General features: G+C 44.0%; 1 protein-coding gene across 2 annotated transcripts in view; it reads right to left on the bottom strand.

Moving 5' to 3' along the window:
- SEC24A (SEC24 homolog A, COPII component) overlaps positions 1–16,613 on the bottom strand; it is a 590,503-nt gene that overhangs the window by 425,671 nt on the left and 148,219 nt on the right. The window lies entirely within an intron of this gene.

Below are 16,613 nucleotides of genomic sequence, written 5' to 3'. Positions count from 1 at the left end.
GGCCTGCAAACAGATTTCACACAATGAAAAAATACACAAACAGTTTCTGGTCATGGGATCTTGAACAAGCTTCAGGAAATTGCATCCTGAGGCAGAGGGGGCTTTTTTCGCTCTCTACCCCAAGACTTCTGATAGGGGCAAGTACAAGATAAGATGACTTAAAAGCATCCTGCAGAAATCCTTTGGTAGCACAGATAATCCAACCCTTCTTGGAAGTCATACTATGGGCACCATTTCTTTAGATAGCCATTTCAGTCACAATTAAAATTTAGGGACAAATTCAAAACAAAAACATAGTACACTTAACCCCTTGCGTGCTGCGGACGGCGCATGGCCGTCACAGATCATGGTGGGTGTGTGCGGAGTACGGGCCGGGGCAGTCTGAACCCCACCCACTCTTCATTTAACCCGCACAGCGCGAAAATTCAGGCAGCGCTAAAGGGGTTAAACTTGTACTCGCAGGGAAAGGAGAGACGTACGACATATGGGGATTCACATAATTCCCAATAGTATGTAAGTAAAGCTGTGACAGTCACAACTGTCCAGACTTATTCCTTGGAAAGTTTTGGTATTGCAACAATGTGGAGTTGTACGCACAGTACAACTGTGGACTAGGTATGCCAATGCCTATGTGAAATTTCACATTTAATTTTTGTTTTTCCATGCATGCAGAACCCCCATTCCCTACTCCACCATGAAGTATGGGCATGATGAGTTTCTTACACATATTGGAAAGGGGTTTACTCTGAACCTTTCTTATACAAAAGGTTTGGAGTTTATGAACACTCAAGACTAACCATGTCTTGTAATGCCTACTTCCCATTCCTTCTGGATGGTTACTCCACACAATTACAGTGGAAGCATACAAATATGCTGGAATAAATGGATTTGCCCCTTTTAGGTAACATTTTGCGACTACAAGCGAATGTAAATCACGCCATTATAAGGAATAAAAATTATGTTTGAGGCTGAAAATCGCAGTCTACCAGGTTTCAGGTGTTCAGCAAGCCAGAGAAGCAACACCGCTCCGACTTCACAGTTTACTTCAGAAAGACGAAACGGTGAACTACTTCTGGCTGGAGTATAGACTCACTTTGGCCGGCTAACATTTCTCCAAGAAACACTTTTCATCACAGGTCACTTCAAACATCTACTTTAACACATCACGCTTACTACAGTTCGGAGTATTGCTTAAAGTAACAGCTGGGATGTTGACAGATAATATGCAAAGTGGGCACAACAGAAACCGGTTACACACATACAAGATTGTTGCTGAACTGGTGTAATCATCCCACTAAGACTGCAACATCAGAGGAATGAAAAGAAAAAAATGAATCAATAAACAGAACTTTAAAAAAAAAAAAAGATCATGTGGTGAATGGTCACAAGACAGCAAAAGCCATGTATAAAAGACGTCTCTTAGGAGTCTCTGCAGTGGCTACTTGTATTCTGGCTTACCTACCGGTTTAGTCTGTGGGGTTTTAAACATGAGTTACATTATAAACAATTATTAGAAGCTCCCTACACCGAGTGAAGCGATCTGGTCCACTGCACATTACTGAATTTATATCATATTGGGCTTAAATATTCATCCATGTTTGATCATTTGAAAACAGTCTTTCAAGTACTACTGAGTAATTTCATGGTTCACATTATACCTAAACGGTAACTAAAAGCAAGAATAATTGATATAATTCTTCTCACTACATTGAACTGTGACCCCACTCCAGGATATACATTTTTAGGTGACCTATGAAGTATGTATATCAACGATATTTATGCTATGCACGATGAGTGATTTCTGAGATATCAACTAAAGATTACACAATTAAGCAAAGTAATTTTAGATCTACTTCGCTGAATGTGGCTTCCTTAAAGAGCTCCCACGGGTAAACAAATGCCAAGACCACCTACAGCAGATGACGTAAAAGTATTCCAGGTATTAAAAGGTCTATGACAGAGGTTCATTTGCAAAGCCTAGACAATTGGACCTTTTCCCCACCTTATTCAATAACCCAGTCACATTAACTCCCTCAAGCAAAACTCTGGGGGTCTACCTGTAGGGTGTTTAACTATCTAAAAGTAGCCCGATGAGCACTTTTCCTGGCAGAGGCGCCTGAAAAGAACATTCCTCTATGGTGGCACAGAACTGCATGCTGAGTTGCTGGGTAATGTCAAAGGCAAAGTTGGCTAGAGAAAAGCCCTTTGTTAGAGATAGTTTTCAGAAGGTCAGCAAGGTAAATTACAGAAGGCTAAAAACATCGCCTTTTGTCAGCTGCACAACAGGAGCTATTAAGCAGAACATATGGTAAAACGGCAAAACTGTGCTGTTTCATGAAACTCCTACAAATCTGCATATGCCTTACTGGTGCAGCAACCACCAAAATGTTTTTATATAAGCATATTCAATCCATAGGCCTTCACCAGTCGCTACAAAAGACTCCTAACTGTCCTATTTGTAAAATTGCATAAAACGCATTTTTCAGGGAAGCCCTGAAAATCAGAGTAAATAAAATTTCAAGCACGGACAGGATAAACAACTGAGTTAAGAAGGTACTTTTTAAAATGCACAGAATGGTAATAAGTCACATAAAACACCAGATTAGTAAGGAATTTAAAGATGGGCACAACACTCAATTCTCCATTCATGTTTACAACCCAGACCATACCGCTAGGTGACACCTCACAGAGGAAAGCTTGTCACGGTTGATTAACGTAATGTGTACTGGGAATGCCAAAAACCTGGTGCAACTCTGGGGAACTATGCTATTTTTCAGCTTCAACAACAAATTATGGTTATCCATGTTTTTTACATGATCAACTTTGGATAAATTATTTTTTCGAAATTTAGCACACATTTGAATGGGTTTTAGCATCTCAACCAAAATTTAAAAAAATCCGGAAGAAGCGCCGTTTAAGGGTCAAAATCTAAAATCCCAAACCGAGCCCCTAGGTAGCCCTAACTTAAAAGAACATGGGTGTCAGAAAGAAGGTAGGCAGTGGGTAATTTTCAGTAGACTAAGAAATAGGGCATTTGCACAAGAAATTTCCAAGTGAAATAAATCCAGATGAAATAAAAGGGCACATTTAATCTGTAGTTTTAAGTTTATACGTTTTCTCTCTCTCCGATATCCATTTTGTGTGACTTAAAAATTACTTTTACTCTCAACTCAAAGTCCAAACAGTAGTGTATTATAATAAATATTCAATGAAGGATCCCAATTTTGCTTTGCATATATAAAACGTAGTAATCATAACTAAGAGGTTTTACATTTATATGCACCAAACAATAAATGAAATAAGTCTTTTCAAATCAGAGTGCCTTAAAAAATGTTTTATGTAAGTGAGGAAAAGCAAACGTTGGTACAAACTGTTTCCACTACAAAGCCTTTTGGGAAGATGCCCGGCGACCTAAGGAACCTTCTTGTAAAGTTGGGTCACCAATGAAAGAATTTTAATGTGGCCTTCAAAGTGTGGAAGGGGAAATTAAGTGTCAGGTACACTGACCCAACCGTGACTATTTCAATGGTGGATGAATAATACCATTTAAGGACTTTGCCACGTTAAATGGTTAAGAACTAGTGGCACTTCAAAAGATCGAATGGAATTAGGCTTCCTGTTTCCATGTTTTTAACAGTGAAACAGTTACAAATATTGACTTCGGCACACCCCAGCAACAAGCTTGATGTCTATTAGACCTCAGATTCTGGATTCCAATATGAGGTCTAGCAGTCTTTCATACACTGGCTGGCCAGTACAAAAATCTGTACAGAATATCCCTTCATGACTTGTAGCATCCTAAAATTGTGTGCAGACCCACATCAGTAATAAAGACAGCCGTTACCTCTCTCAAAGGAGTGGAATGTTCTTGTAATTAAGAAAATTCAATGAATGGTGTCCTCAAAACTTAGGTGGAACTTTCTGAAATCCTTTTCATGGATAGAAGTAGAGTCTGGTCTAAATAAAAATACCAGCTTAAATTGCAGACTGAGTTTGAGAAGCACAAAAGCCTCCAGAAGTTGGTGTCAGGATAGTCCAGAAGGCCAGACAGTAGATGCATGAAGTACTCAGATCGATTGAGAGGACAGAGGAAAATAAACAAGATATATGTTAAAACCCAAACAAAACAGACCTAAAAAGATATTTCAGTTATCTAGGTCAGATGGATCTGCATATAGCTAAAGGTCCAACTGTTGGAAGAGTTCCTGGAAGGTGAGCAGAGAAACTATTAAGAAACCAACAAAATCACGAAAGAAACATATCTCTAGTCCTAAAGTGTCCATCTCTACAGAATAAAAATTATGATTATTCAAAGGAGACTTGGTTTCCAAGAAGCATGCATCTGTTTCAGCACTGTAGACGGTAGGACTATCAAAAAAGGGGTTTCCAACAAGCCTCAGTATTCTGTAATCACTGTAGTACTTCCGGCGGAAAAGCAAGTGTTTTAGTTGCAAATTAGCTTTTAAGTAATAAAACAAGCATTTGCAATGCAATAGGTCTCGCATTATTTAAGTTTGAGCTATTAGCATTGTAAATGGCAATTGTTTTTTGCTTTATGCTATATTTTTTTTTTACATAAAAAGCTTCATATAAAATATGTTTTATTAAAGTTATTTATGCAGTATCTAAATTTTGTTTGCATAAAACAGTATAATAATATCTTAGTAAAAAAGTCAAATATTTTAATGGAAATTCACCAAACGTTCATTTATGTGTTGGTTTTGAAAATAGCTAAATTAATAGCTTTGTCATTTACAATGCCAATAGTTATAACTTTCGCAAATGTGACACCTATAGCATTTGTAATGCAACATTTGTATTTACGTGACTTAGATGTATTGATATTACAAATAACAATGGCTTTTAATTTTTTTTAATACTTAATAAAAGTGATTGTAATTTATAATGGCAATAGCTTAAACTTTTGTAAATAACTTTTGTGAAGATTATGTTCAGTGTATTTTATTGTAACAAAATCCAAGAACAGAAGTGAAATATTAACATCTTTTTGTGACATTTGTAATAAAGCTTGAAACATTGAGAGAACATATTTGTGCTGTGGTGGTGCTGAGTGATGCTGTGGTGGTGCTGAATGGGGCTGTGGTGATGCTGAGTGATGCAGTGGTGGTGCTGAGTGGTGCTATGGTGGTGCTGTGGTGGTGCTGAGTGATGCTGAGTGATGCTGAGTGATGCTGTGGTGGTGCTGAGTGGTGCTGTGGTGGTTCTGAGTGATGCTGTGGTGGTTCTGACTGATAATGTGGTGGTGCTGAGTGACTGTACTCACTGTCACTCTGCACTCACTGTCACTCTGCACGCACTGTCACTCTGCACGCACTGTCACTCTGCACTCACTGTCACTCTGCACTCACTGTCACTCTGCACTCACTGTCACTCTGCACTCACTGTCACTCTGCACTCACTGTCACTCTGCACTCACTGTCACTCTGCACTCACTGTCACTCTGCACTCACTGTCACTCTGCACTCACTGTCACTCTGCACTCACTGTCACTCTGCACTCACTGTCACTCTGCACTCACTGTCACTCTGCACTCACTGTCACTCTGCACTCACTGTCACTCTGCACTCACTGTCACTCTGCACTCACTGTCACTCTGCACTCACTGTCACTCTGCACTCACTGTCACTCTGCACTCACTGTCACTCTGCACTCACTGTCACTCTGCACTCACTGTCACTCTGCACTCACTGTCACTCTGCACTCACTGTCACTCTGCACTCACTGTCACTCTGCACTCACTGTCACTCTGCACTCACTGTCACTCTGCACTCACTGTCACTCTGCACTCACTGTCACTCTGCACTCACTGTCACTCTGCACTCACTGTCACTCTGCACTCACTGTCACTCTGCACTCACTGTCACTCTGCACTCACTGTCACTCTGCACTCACTGTCACTCTGCACTCACTGTCACTCTGCACTCACTGTCACTCTGCACTCACTGTCACTCTGCACTCACTGTCACTCTGCACTCACTGTCACTCTGCACTCACTGTCACTCTGCACTCACTGTCACTCTGCACTCACTGTCACTCTGCACTCACTGTCACTCTGCACTCACTGTCACTCTGCACTCACTGTCACTCTGCACTCACTGTCACTCTGCACTCACTGTCACTCTGCACTCACTGTCACTCTGCACTCACTGTCACTCTGCACTCACTGTCACTCTGCACTCACTGTCACTCTGCACTCACTGTCACTCTGCACTCACTGTCACTCTGCACTCACTGTCACTCTGCACTCACTGTCACTCTGCACTCACTCTGCACTCACTGTCACTCTGCAGTCACTCTGCACTCACTGTCACTCTGCAGTCACTCTGCACTCACTGTCACTCTGCACTCACTGTCACTCTGCACTCACTGTCACTCTGCACTCACTGTCACTCTGCACTCACTGTCACTCTGCACTCACTGTCACTCTGCACTCACTGTCACTCTGCACTCACTGTCACTCTGCACGCACTCTGCACTCACTGTCACTCTGCACTCACTGTCACTCTGCACTCACTGTCACTCTGCACTCACTTTCACTCTGCACTCACTGTCACTCTGCACTCACTGTCACTCTGCACTCACTGTCACTCTGCACTCACTGTCACTCTGCACGCACTCTGCACTCACTGTCACTCTGCACTCACTGTCACTCTGCACTCACTGTCACTCTGCACTCACTGTCACTCTGCACTCACTGTCACTCCGCACTCACTGTCACTCCGCACTCACTGTCACTCCGCACTCACTGTCACTCCGCACTCACTGTCACTCCGCACTCACTGTCACTCTGCACTCACTGTCACTCCGCACTCACTGTCACTCCGCACTCACTGTCACTCCGCACTCACTGTCACTCCGCACTCACTGTCACTCCGCACTCACTGTCACTCCGCACTCACTGTCACTCTGCACTCACTGTCACTCTGCACTCACTGTCACTCTGCACTCACTGTCACTCTGCACTCACTGTCACTCCGCACTCACTGTCACTCCGCACTCACTGTCACTCTGCACTCACTGTCACTCTGCACTCACTGTCACTCCGCACTCACTGTCACTCCGCACTCACTGTCACTCCGCACTCACTGTCACTCCGCACTCACTGTCACTCCGCACTCACTGTCACTCCGCACTCACTGTCACTCTGCACTCACTGTCACTCTGCACGCACTCTGCACTCACTGTCACTCTGCACTCACTGTCACTCTGCACTCACTGTCACTCCGCACTCACTGTCACTCCGCACTCACTGTCACTCTGCACTCACTGTCACTCTGCACTCACTGTCACTCTGCATGCACTCTGCACTCACTGTCACTCTGCACTCACTGCATGCACTCTGCACTCACTGTCACTCTGCACTCACTCTGCACTCACTGTCACTCTGCACTCACTGTCACTCTGCACTCACTGTCACTCTGCACTCACTGTCACTCTGCACTCACTGTCACTCTGCACTCACTGTCACTCTGCATGCACTCTGCACTCACTGTCACTCTGCACTCACTGCATGCACTCTGCACTCACTCTGCACTCATCATTACTGTTCCTTTTGTGGCATAAAACGGGTACCTCTTCTGCGTGCACTGGTTTATGTCAGAGGAGCTAAGCTTGGTCAATGTCTGAACAAAATGATATGTTCCTGCAACAGCACAAGGCCGTAGATTAGAAGCTACGAGGTAAGAGACAAAATGTACCCGCAATACCAAAGTACTAAACGCTTCACTGTATCTTGGAGGAATGTACTTACAAAAAAAAAAATCAATCACCCATAACAACGAACCCACCCGACCCGTCCTTATCAAAACAGATCAGACGAAGACTTGATGGAGAGGGCCAGGCACACAACCCGGCCATCGGTCGCCTGGGAAACCAGATCCATCCACGGCTCAGGAGTCCTCTGTGCGTGGACAGGGTGTACTCCAGGAATCAAGTCCGTGCAATTGTACCTAATAATTTTCTCATAAAAAGCTCACTGCGCATTCCACCCTCAACGAACAACACGCTTGGCAAAACAACATGCACGGCAAAGGAAACCGGCCGCTCGCACACTCTCCTCTCCTGCCTCCTTGTATCATACCAAGTCACGGACATGCGCAGACGTCGTGATGCGCATTTGATTCAAGTATTTTACAGTTTTATAAAAAATACTCACTGCGCATTCACCAATCAACGCGCGCGGCAAAGGAAACCGCCGCGCACACACGCTCCTTTGCCCTAAGGTAAGCAATTACGGCGGACTCCCGCTTTCGTTATCCGCCGGCCTGCGAACAGGAAGTCAGGCAGGCCGGGCGGGACAACCGGAAGTAGGAGGGCGGGAGCCTACCCCGCCTCCCACGGAAGAGCCGCGATTGTTTGGCGCACCGGAGCAGGCAGGAGCCTACCCTGCGCCCCGGTGCCGAAGAAGGGAAGAAGAGTCTTGCTGCCGGTGGGAGCCGCTGCACTGAGGATGCCGGTGAGTGGGGCTTCGCCTTGTTGGGGGGGGGGGGGGGGCATCTGTGTGCGCGCGGCGGCGGACTGTGTATGTGTGTGAGCGTGCATGTGTGTGTGTATGTGTATGTGTCCTGGAGTCTGTGTGTATGCGTGTGTGTGACGGGGGGGGGGGGGTTGCCTGTCTGGGTGCCTGCGTGTCTGTGTAAGTGTAAATGCGTGTGCGTGTGTGTGGAGCCGAGAGGAGAGGGGCTGGTGTGTGTGGAGGGGTCTCTGTGTATGCGTGTAGGTGACGGGGGTGTGCCTGTGTATGCGTGTGTATGTGCGCATGCGTGAGTGCTGTGTATGCGTGTGGCTGTGATGTGCGCATGCGTGAATGTTGACGCGCGTGCACGCAGCTCAATCCAGCCGCTCGTCACAGTTTTGTGTCCCTCATTCCCCCGTGTCAGACGACTATAAGTCTCCAGCCTGGACGCATCCTTCGGATGCGATGTCCAGGCGAGACCTAAAAAGGATTTTGATTTAATCAGAAAGGGTGTGAGGTAAATTATTTCACCGCATGGGGTTCACCGCAAATGATGAATTCATACAGTAGAATGTTCAGAGATGTGGGAAAATGTGTTTATAAGTAAAGGCTGAAACACAGAAACAAGTACACATTGGAGGGATGAGGGATAAGGAATGATGGTGTACACATGCATTTAGAAAATAACATGCATGAAACAGACAGTTTCCATTCGAGTCCACCACAAACTAAAAGTCATGCTTTAACACTGAAGGCTCTGAAGCAGCATTAGAAAATTATTTTTACTGAAAGGATACTGAATATCTAGCACAATTTTGTCAAAGTAGAAGTGATTGAGATAGAACCGTGAAAAATGGCCTAAAACAATGTGCTAGACAGTTGTTAATGGTCATTAAATGTCATATTTCTATGATGCTATCTGAAAGATTCGGAGGTGGTTGGGCCAACTTTATCTTGGAGGCTGTCCAATCTCATAAAAGATGCACGAGTGATGTGAATAACTATTAAACACAATGTTGTTATAAGTACAGATTACCTAAAGAGATTGGTTGTTTTGTCAGACTAAATACATCTTCATTGTCAGGAAGATGGCAGAGGCTGCCTTTTTTCATGCTAGACCAAAACCTATCACACCTCCAGGCAGAGGCAGCACATCAGTGATTGTGGAGACTTGAAAACAAAGGCCTTCACCTGACCAACAATATCCACTTACATCAAATGGAGGTATCTCAGCAGACAATGTCCAGGAATTTCAAATTCCACACAGAAAGCATGAAGCTGAATGTGGAATAGGTCCCCTGCAAAATCATTCATTCTTAGTAACAGTAGTGCCGAAAGAAGGTGAAGGTACTTGCAGGAGTTTGCCTTTTGTTTAGGCAATAAACTGAATCTGTTTTTATGACTTTGATGTCTTTATTGTTATTGTTCTTTTATACAGTGGAACTGCGAGGAATGCCACTTGATAGTGCTTCGGGGATAAGACAAACCTTGCAAAATATAAAAACATAAGTGGGTAGGAGAAAAGAGGAGGAGCACATAATGTTGATGGTTACGCCACTTTGTGAGACTTCGGGGACAGCATGCTATGAAGAACCCAGGCTTAGGCATTTTCAACACAGTGTACAGTTCAGAGCCCTCTCTGCGCTACTAAAAAAGCGAATTATCATAAGGCAGAGAGAAGCTGAAATGTAAATATTTTGGATTTGGTTAGTTGATAAAACCATAAAAAACGACATATTCCACTAATCACAAATTGATCATAAAATATTATCAATGGATTGGAGAGGAGTACTTTGTAGCTCAAAGGAAAGGATGCGATTATGCCTCCAGTAGCAATAAGGAATCCTGGTAGCAAAAAGGAATCCCGACAGCCCTTTACTAAATATGGCACAATGGCAGGGGTTTTTCTCCCCAGGCAGGTTCTCTCCTATTCATTTAACTTTCATTTACCTCATCAAAATTGGAACGCTGTTGGACCCGGTCTCGTGGCGTGGTCCTCCCCCTCCGCTCCCCAGCTCCCCGTTAGCCCAGCTCCATACATAGAGACCCATAGCTGCCCTGCCCATGTCTGACCAAACGCCGACGGCCCGCATCGGCCCGCCCCCGGCCACCTTCCCAGCCCGCGCGCCCCAAACCCGCAAGGCCCCATATGCCCATCTGCAGCCATTTTCCCTTCCCGAGATCCCTGATGCCGTGGGCCTAGCATGACCCCAGCCCCAGCGCAGCGTAGGCTCCAGACGCGCCAGCCCCTGTTGGGAGGGTGAGACCTACCCTAGTGAGAGAAGACGAGGAGTTTCGATGGCACCTCCGGCCTCTCCTGGGAGACTGGTTTCGATCAAACCTCTGGACTTCCCCCTGAGGGCCAGTTTCAATTGCATCTCTGGCCTCCCCGAGTGCTGGCTCCAGACCTGCTGGGCGTCTGGGAATTTCCGGACGCATCCTCAAAGGGATCAAAGAACCAACCGCCGGACTTCACCCACGGACCGCCCCCACAGCCTCGGACCTCCGCCTGCGAGGGTCCGGACATCAAAGGGTCACTGGACTATATCAAGGGCCGCCCCCGAACTAGCGGGCAGTTGTATCTTGGACAAGGAAGCCCTGCTGATCTGATCGCGGCTGAACTGAACCTCGTGAACTCTTTGAGCCCTGCTGACGCTGTCGCGGCTCGTTCTTGGAACTGAACCATCGGAGCCCTGCTGACCTCGTCGCGGCTCGAGCTTGAATCTTGAAGACCTCTACCGAACCTCCTGAGCCCTGCTGACGTGGTCGCGGCTCCTCCTGAACTTCTTCCAGGGCGAGCCCTGCTGACATCGTCGCGGCTCGAGGAACATTCTAATCCGGCTGGACTATCGAAGCTACCAATTACGAGAGAACCACCCTCAAGTGAGTAGGATCACCAGTGAGACTACCACCTTCCGTATCCCCCTGGCTCGAGTATTGAGAGCTGTGCGCAGGGTACGCTACGTACTGGCCTATGAGACTAAGACTGTCCCGCTACCTTCTCACTAAAGACTTGAGACCCTCTGCGATCCCTCAATCATTGTACATAAGTGTGATAATACTTTTCTTCGTGATTATAAAGAAGTTGATAACGAACCCTTCGGTGTATTGTCTGTTCATAAGTGTGGTGTGGTCCTCGTGTGTACGATTCGCTACTTGAGGTCTTCCCCGGTGGAGATCCCTCACAAGGTTCGGCATTATTGGTGGGAGAGGTGGGTCACGGAGGAGTCGGGTAGACATAACCCGGCCTCTGGGATCGCCCCTTCTAACAAACGCTTTATAAGAATCCAGGGACTGAATATACATAGAGTTCTCTGCTACCCACCTCAGAATATATGATGGACGACTGAGGTCACAGTGAGAAGCTATGGAGTTTTTTTTTATTTTTAAACTGTGAAAATAACTGCAATGAGATATATGGGAATTGGCTTGCAAGGTATGTTAAACACATTTTATTGCACATGGCACACTTGGTTATAAAGTTATGGGCTGCAGTTAACAAGCCCGAAATTTTAATTTGCTTATTCTGTAAATGTTATACGAAAGTCATCAGATTGATTTTTATAATTCTGACAAGAACAAACTGTATTTCTTCTGCTCAAGATGTGACTGTATAATCTGGTTACTTAATAAAACTAAGTTTTGAAAAATAAAAAAAAGAACTGCAGTGATAGCACAGAAATTGAAGCAACACTTAAAATAAAAACACATTTTCGAGCCATGAAAAAGATACCAACCGCTAAGGAAGCATCACCACTAAATGTCAGAAGATATTCATTCATAGGTACGATAAGATATAGAAACAATTTTTCCTAGATGCCCAATTTTTAAGGGTCCAAAAGACCGTGTGAATTTTTCCACACAGGCTTCCCCTTACAAAGCCTGCATTCAAATACATTTAGAAATTAAGTCCTCATTGCTTCAAATGCGGTGGCCAACTATAAACCCCAGAGTAGTCCGTTTTATACTTGTGCAGGTGCATAACCACAGCGGCACACAGCTCAGCTGGAATCAACTGCTGCATGCAGGTTTGCATACATCTATTAATAGCTAAAGTATAGAGTGCTGCTTTGGGATTCCTTGGAGGAACCCTCGCTCCCCCAGGAAACCGAAATAGAAGGCCTGCCGTATATCCTCAAATAACTTTTTTCTGTCGTTATTCAGAGGGTACCAAACTGATGTTCCAATCGGGCATGTGTTAGTAAAAGCAACCCCTAAATAAACCGAAAGCTGCACACGTTTCAGCTAAACTGCCCTACTGAAGGGGAATGTCATCATTAATCCCGACGTTGTTAATTTGCTCTCACTCGTACACCACGAATCCCACGAGATGCTCACGATGCACACTGAACAGAGCATTTGCCAATAGGGATTGTTTGACGTCTGAAAACCAATGATGCCAAGAGCAAGGGGTATTTATTACCACCGAACACATTTTGAACTTTGGTAGATGGTCAGTTTTAGTGCAACAGAGCACCATGGTCTCAAGCTTTGCAACATAGCCAGGTTAGGGCCAGGTTCTTTTGATATATAGGGGAAAGTGCATTGAACTGAAGTTCGGGGAAAAAAGAACGAGAAGATGGCGAGTAGACAGCTATTGCAAAAAATTGCAATCTGAATGGGAGGCCAACGTTTTAAAGCCTGGGAGACTCCACAATATGGATAGTTGGTAAACTGGGAAGAAATACTTTAGTGAAATACTGTGCCCAAGTTAAAAGCATGCCTAAATCAAATCCACTATCAGACAGTCACAGCAGAGGTCCCAATGCTCAAAATCATACTAAAAGCATAATTGTCCGAACTTGAATCAGTCCGGTTATGACTGTACTTAACCTATGCCAGCTTTGAGAACCTCAGGGCGGTTTCAGATCTCAAGATTATCTTAGTTGAAAAATATTTACAAGTGGGGGGCAGAAGATCAGATTTGGACAGGAAGGGGGGAAGGGCAGTGCCAGGCCACATTTCAACCAATACATTAAACAAGCATTGGCAAAGGCAACAGTACAGACATGCATTTTCAGCTATCAGCCACACCTGCAGGGTTTATTCTGCTGGGTTTGCTCCGCCTTTAATATGCTACCTTCTGCAGCACATACAGATGCTGTGCCGGGATGACCATAGCTGGATTTATATCAAGAGACACAGTCTGTGTTCTACCACCCCTATCCTTTGCAGGTGCATCTTTCCTTCTCAGAATTAAAGGCACTATGTTCTCACTGACCAATTTCCTGCTGATCTGAGATTATTAATATTTGGTTTAACTGCCCTGTTAGTACGGTGCTGTCACAGAGACGGCTTTGCCTTTGATGGCCCTTCTCTGTGTAATGTTGTGTGGAGTTAACAATGACGGAACCCTTTTGGCTCCTTGATGGAAGTAAATGCAAGTTTAGAATGCTGAGTTCTGAGTTACCCGCAGACGAATAAAGGCGTGTAAATGCCAAGCTCCGTGTGTGGCGTAATCATTGGCAGGTGCCCAGGCAGGGGACAACGCTGCACTCCGTGTTCCTATGTGTGGTACCTATGGGTATCTGTCTGTCGGCTCTGTCTAGGTTGATAATCCCTCCTATGGCAATAAACCTGTTATGCCTATGTATGTTACTTCCCGTTCTCAAAGTAAATAAACTAGAACTGTTTGCAATGTCTTTGGGTCTGCACTCAGAGCTAAGACATCTTCAGTTTACCAGTGGATATTTCTCCTCCTCACAGTTTTTAAACTAGACCGTTGCAGGAAATTGTTTCTACAATGTATACCCACACTACGCCAGTGCAGGCACTCTTCCAGATCATTTTCTGGTGATGTACAGCTCTAACAATAGACCCTAATGAGTTTGCTATTTCAATGTAATCCTAATCTGAAACTAGTGAAAGAGAGCCTGATTTATCCAAGTGAGATTCAGGGGAGTTCTTCCCCCAAGAAAAAGATAAGTACATTGTGTGCCAACTGTGCATTTGACAGCACATTTTGATACCCAATTTGAATTAAAAGCTTAGGGCTTACAAGGTAATTCTGATGGTTTAAAAAAAATATTTATATACTTGAACGATCCCCACCTTTTGTGGTATCAAATATTAATTGAGTACATATTGTCCAACTGCACAATGCCCCAACTAACAGGCTTCATTCCTGCACTCATGTCTGTCAGGCCACTACATCAGCAGGTAAGCACTGATTGGTGGATGACATGGTTTACTTGACAACAAGTCACTGTAAAATTAAAACTCAAATCAAATTCAATGGAAATCCTTGACAGTCATTTTTGTACACATGTTTTATATATGCAAATGTATGTGGATATAATTCATATATATGGCATATTAGACCGCTTTTTTTGCAGCAAATGCAATGGCATAGAAATTCGAAATGTATAATCTACATGAACTATTTAAAAATGTTCATTCCCTTTGAAATGCACATTTCATCATAAAAATGACATGCCCAAAACCTCTCTTACTAGGATAATGTAGAAACATCTGCAATTAATGTGGCTCATTCAGTAAATCCACAAATATGCAGTAAACAATGCAACTACAATATCTCCTCAGGCCGCTGGCCCCCACTTGTGCTTATTGATATACAATTTATTCTCGAAATGTATACAAAAGCTAATCATTCCAGTTCCAATCAGTGTCTATTGTTAGCTGCACTTTGAAGAAAACAGCTTTTCCAACTTGACTTCCCCCCAAAAAAACATAATATTAAAAAAAAATACATAAAGGATAACAGATGTTTTGGACTTCGCGGCTGTCACAAGAACCCCTAGATTTAATACCCAGTTACCAGATATGTATTTTCGCTATCAATAGAAACGAGCAGATGCACAAAGTGTAACATGCTATTTATTAGCATTGTTGAGTGTGGGAAAAGGGCTTATGACTCACGCGAGGTTAAGCCCTGGGTGAGTAATGATTGCCTTCACCTCCCTCCACAAAGATGATCAACAGCATTTCACACTCTGCATATATGGTTTATGCCATGCGGATTTTTTTTATACACATCAGTTCAAAAAAGGTATTTTAACAAAACCAGAATGTGAGGGTTAATTTCGTTGAGATTGTGAAATGATATTGAAATGGCTTTGTGACAAGCAAAGTTCCCTGTGTTAGAAACAAAACAATCTGAGAGGCAGTAAATAACGTGGTTGCACGTCTATCATGCGTGAACTGTGGTAATGAGATGGAATTTGACCTTTGGCATTATAGTAATAAGAGACTTAATCTGTGTTTAACCCGTTGCGTGAGTCGGACGGCGTCACAGTGGTCGTGTGCGGAAAACGCCCACTCATTAATTCCCCAGCACCGCTGCGGACTTTGCGCTGCGGTCAAGGGGTTAATATAGTTGCTCTAAATTATATGTAAATGACCTACATTTGTTTTCATTGATCAGGCAAACATATATTTATGCCAAATGTGAGGGTTTGGGTGTATTATAGGGTAAAGTCGAGCAAGCTTACTGTGTAATACACTCGCAAAAAACGGTCTTGGGTCCAGACAGGCTCACTTGCAAAACCCTGGGTAGCTATGTCTTCAAGCAGTACGGCTTAAATGAAGGAATGACTGTAAAGCATTTAGCAGCACTAAGCAATGGAATAAGAAAGCCACAAAACACAAAAGGAGTCAGAGACCAATTTCTAAATAGATTATATTTTAATTAATTGTATTTTAATACATTTTTAGGGTCCAAGATAAGCAAAATCCACCAAAGGGTTCCAGAGAGACAGATTTTTTAAAGAAAACTTAAATCTCAGATTAAGTAAAAAACAAGCATTTGTAACCATAGGGTTTGTAAACTTTTGAAACGTTTGTAAGAGTGGTATTTAACTACTCCAGTCCAGCTGAGCCAACCAAATACGACATGAATATGGTCTGGGGGGCCAATAAGCAGTATTTAGGCATATCTAGCCACCAAAGATTCTCCAGAAAAAGTTCTCAACTTTACAGCCATACACTTCAATCAGGTGGTCCGGATTCTATGAATGCAGGAGATGGAGGATGCTCAAGAATGACTGGGTGCTGTGTAGTTGAGGGGTATGTCTTTGGGGTTATTCCTCGGTCCACGGGTGAGTTGGGGCAACTTTGGCAACAGAGATCGGGGTCTCTCATTACCCTCTTTGTGTCAGGAGAAGGCCAGCTTCTGCTG

This window comes from Lissotriton vulgaris, chromosome 7, assembly GCF_964263255.1.
Source record: "Lissotriton vulgaris chromosome 7, aLisVul1.2, whole genome shotgun sequence".
In the NCBI taxonomy this organism is placed as follows: Eukaryota; Metazoa; Chordata; class Amphibia; order Caudata; family Salamandridae; genus Lissotriton; species Lissotriton vulgaris.
Note: the sequence above shows the minus strand (reverse complement) of the source record. Positions and strands in the feature narration are given on the sequence as shown.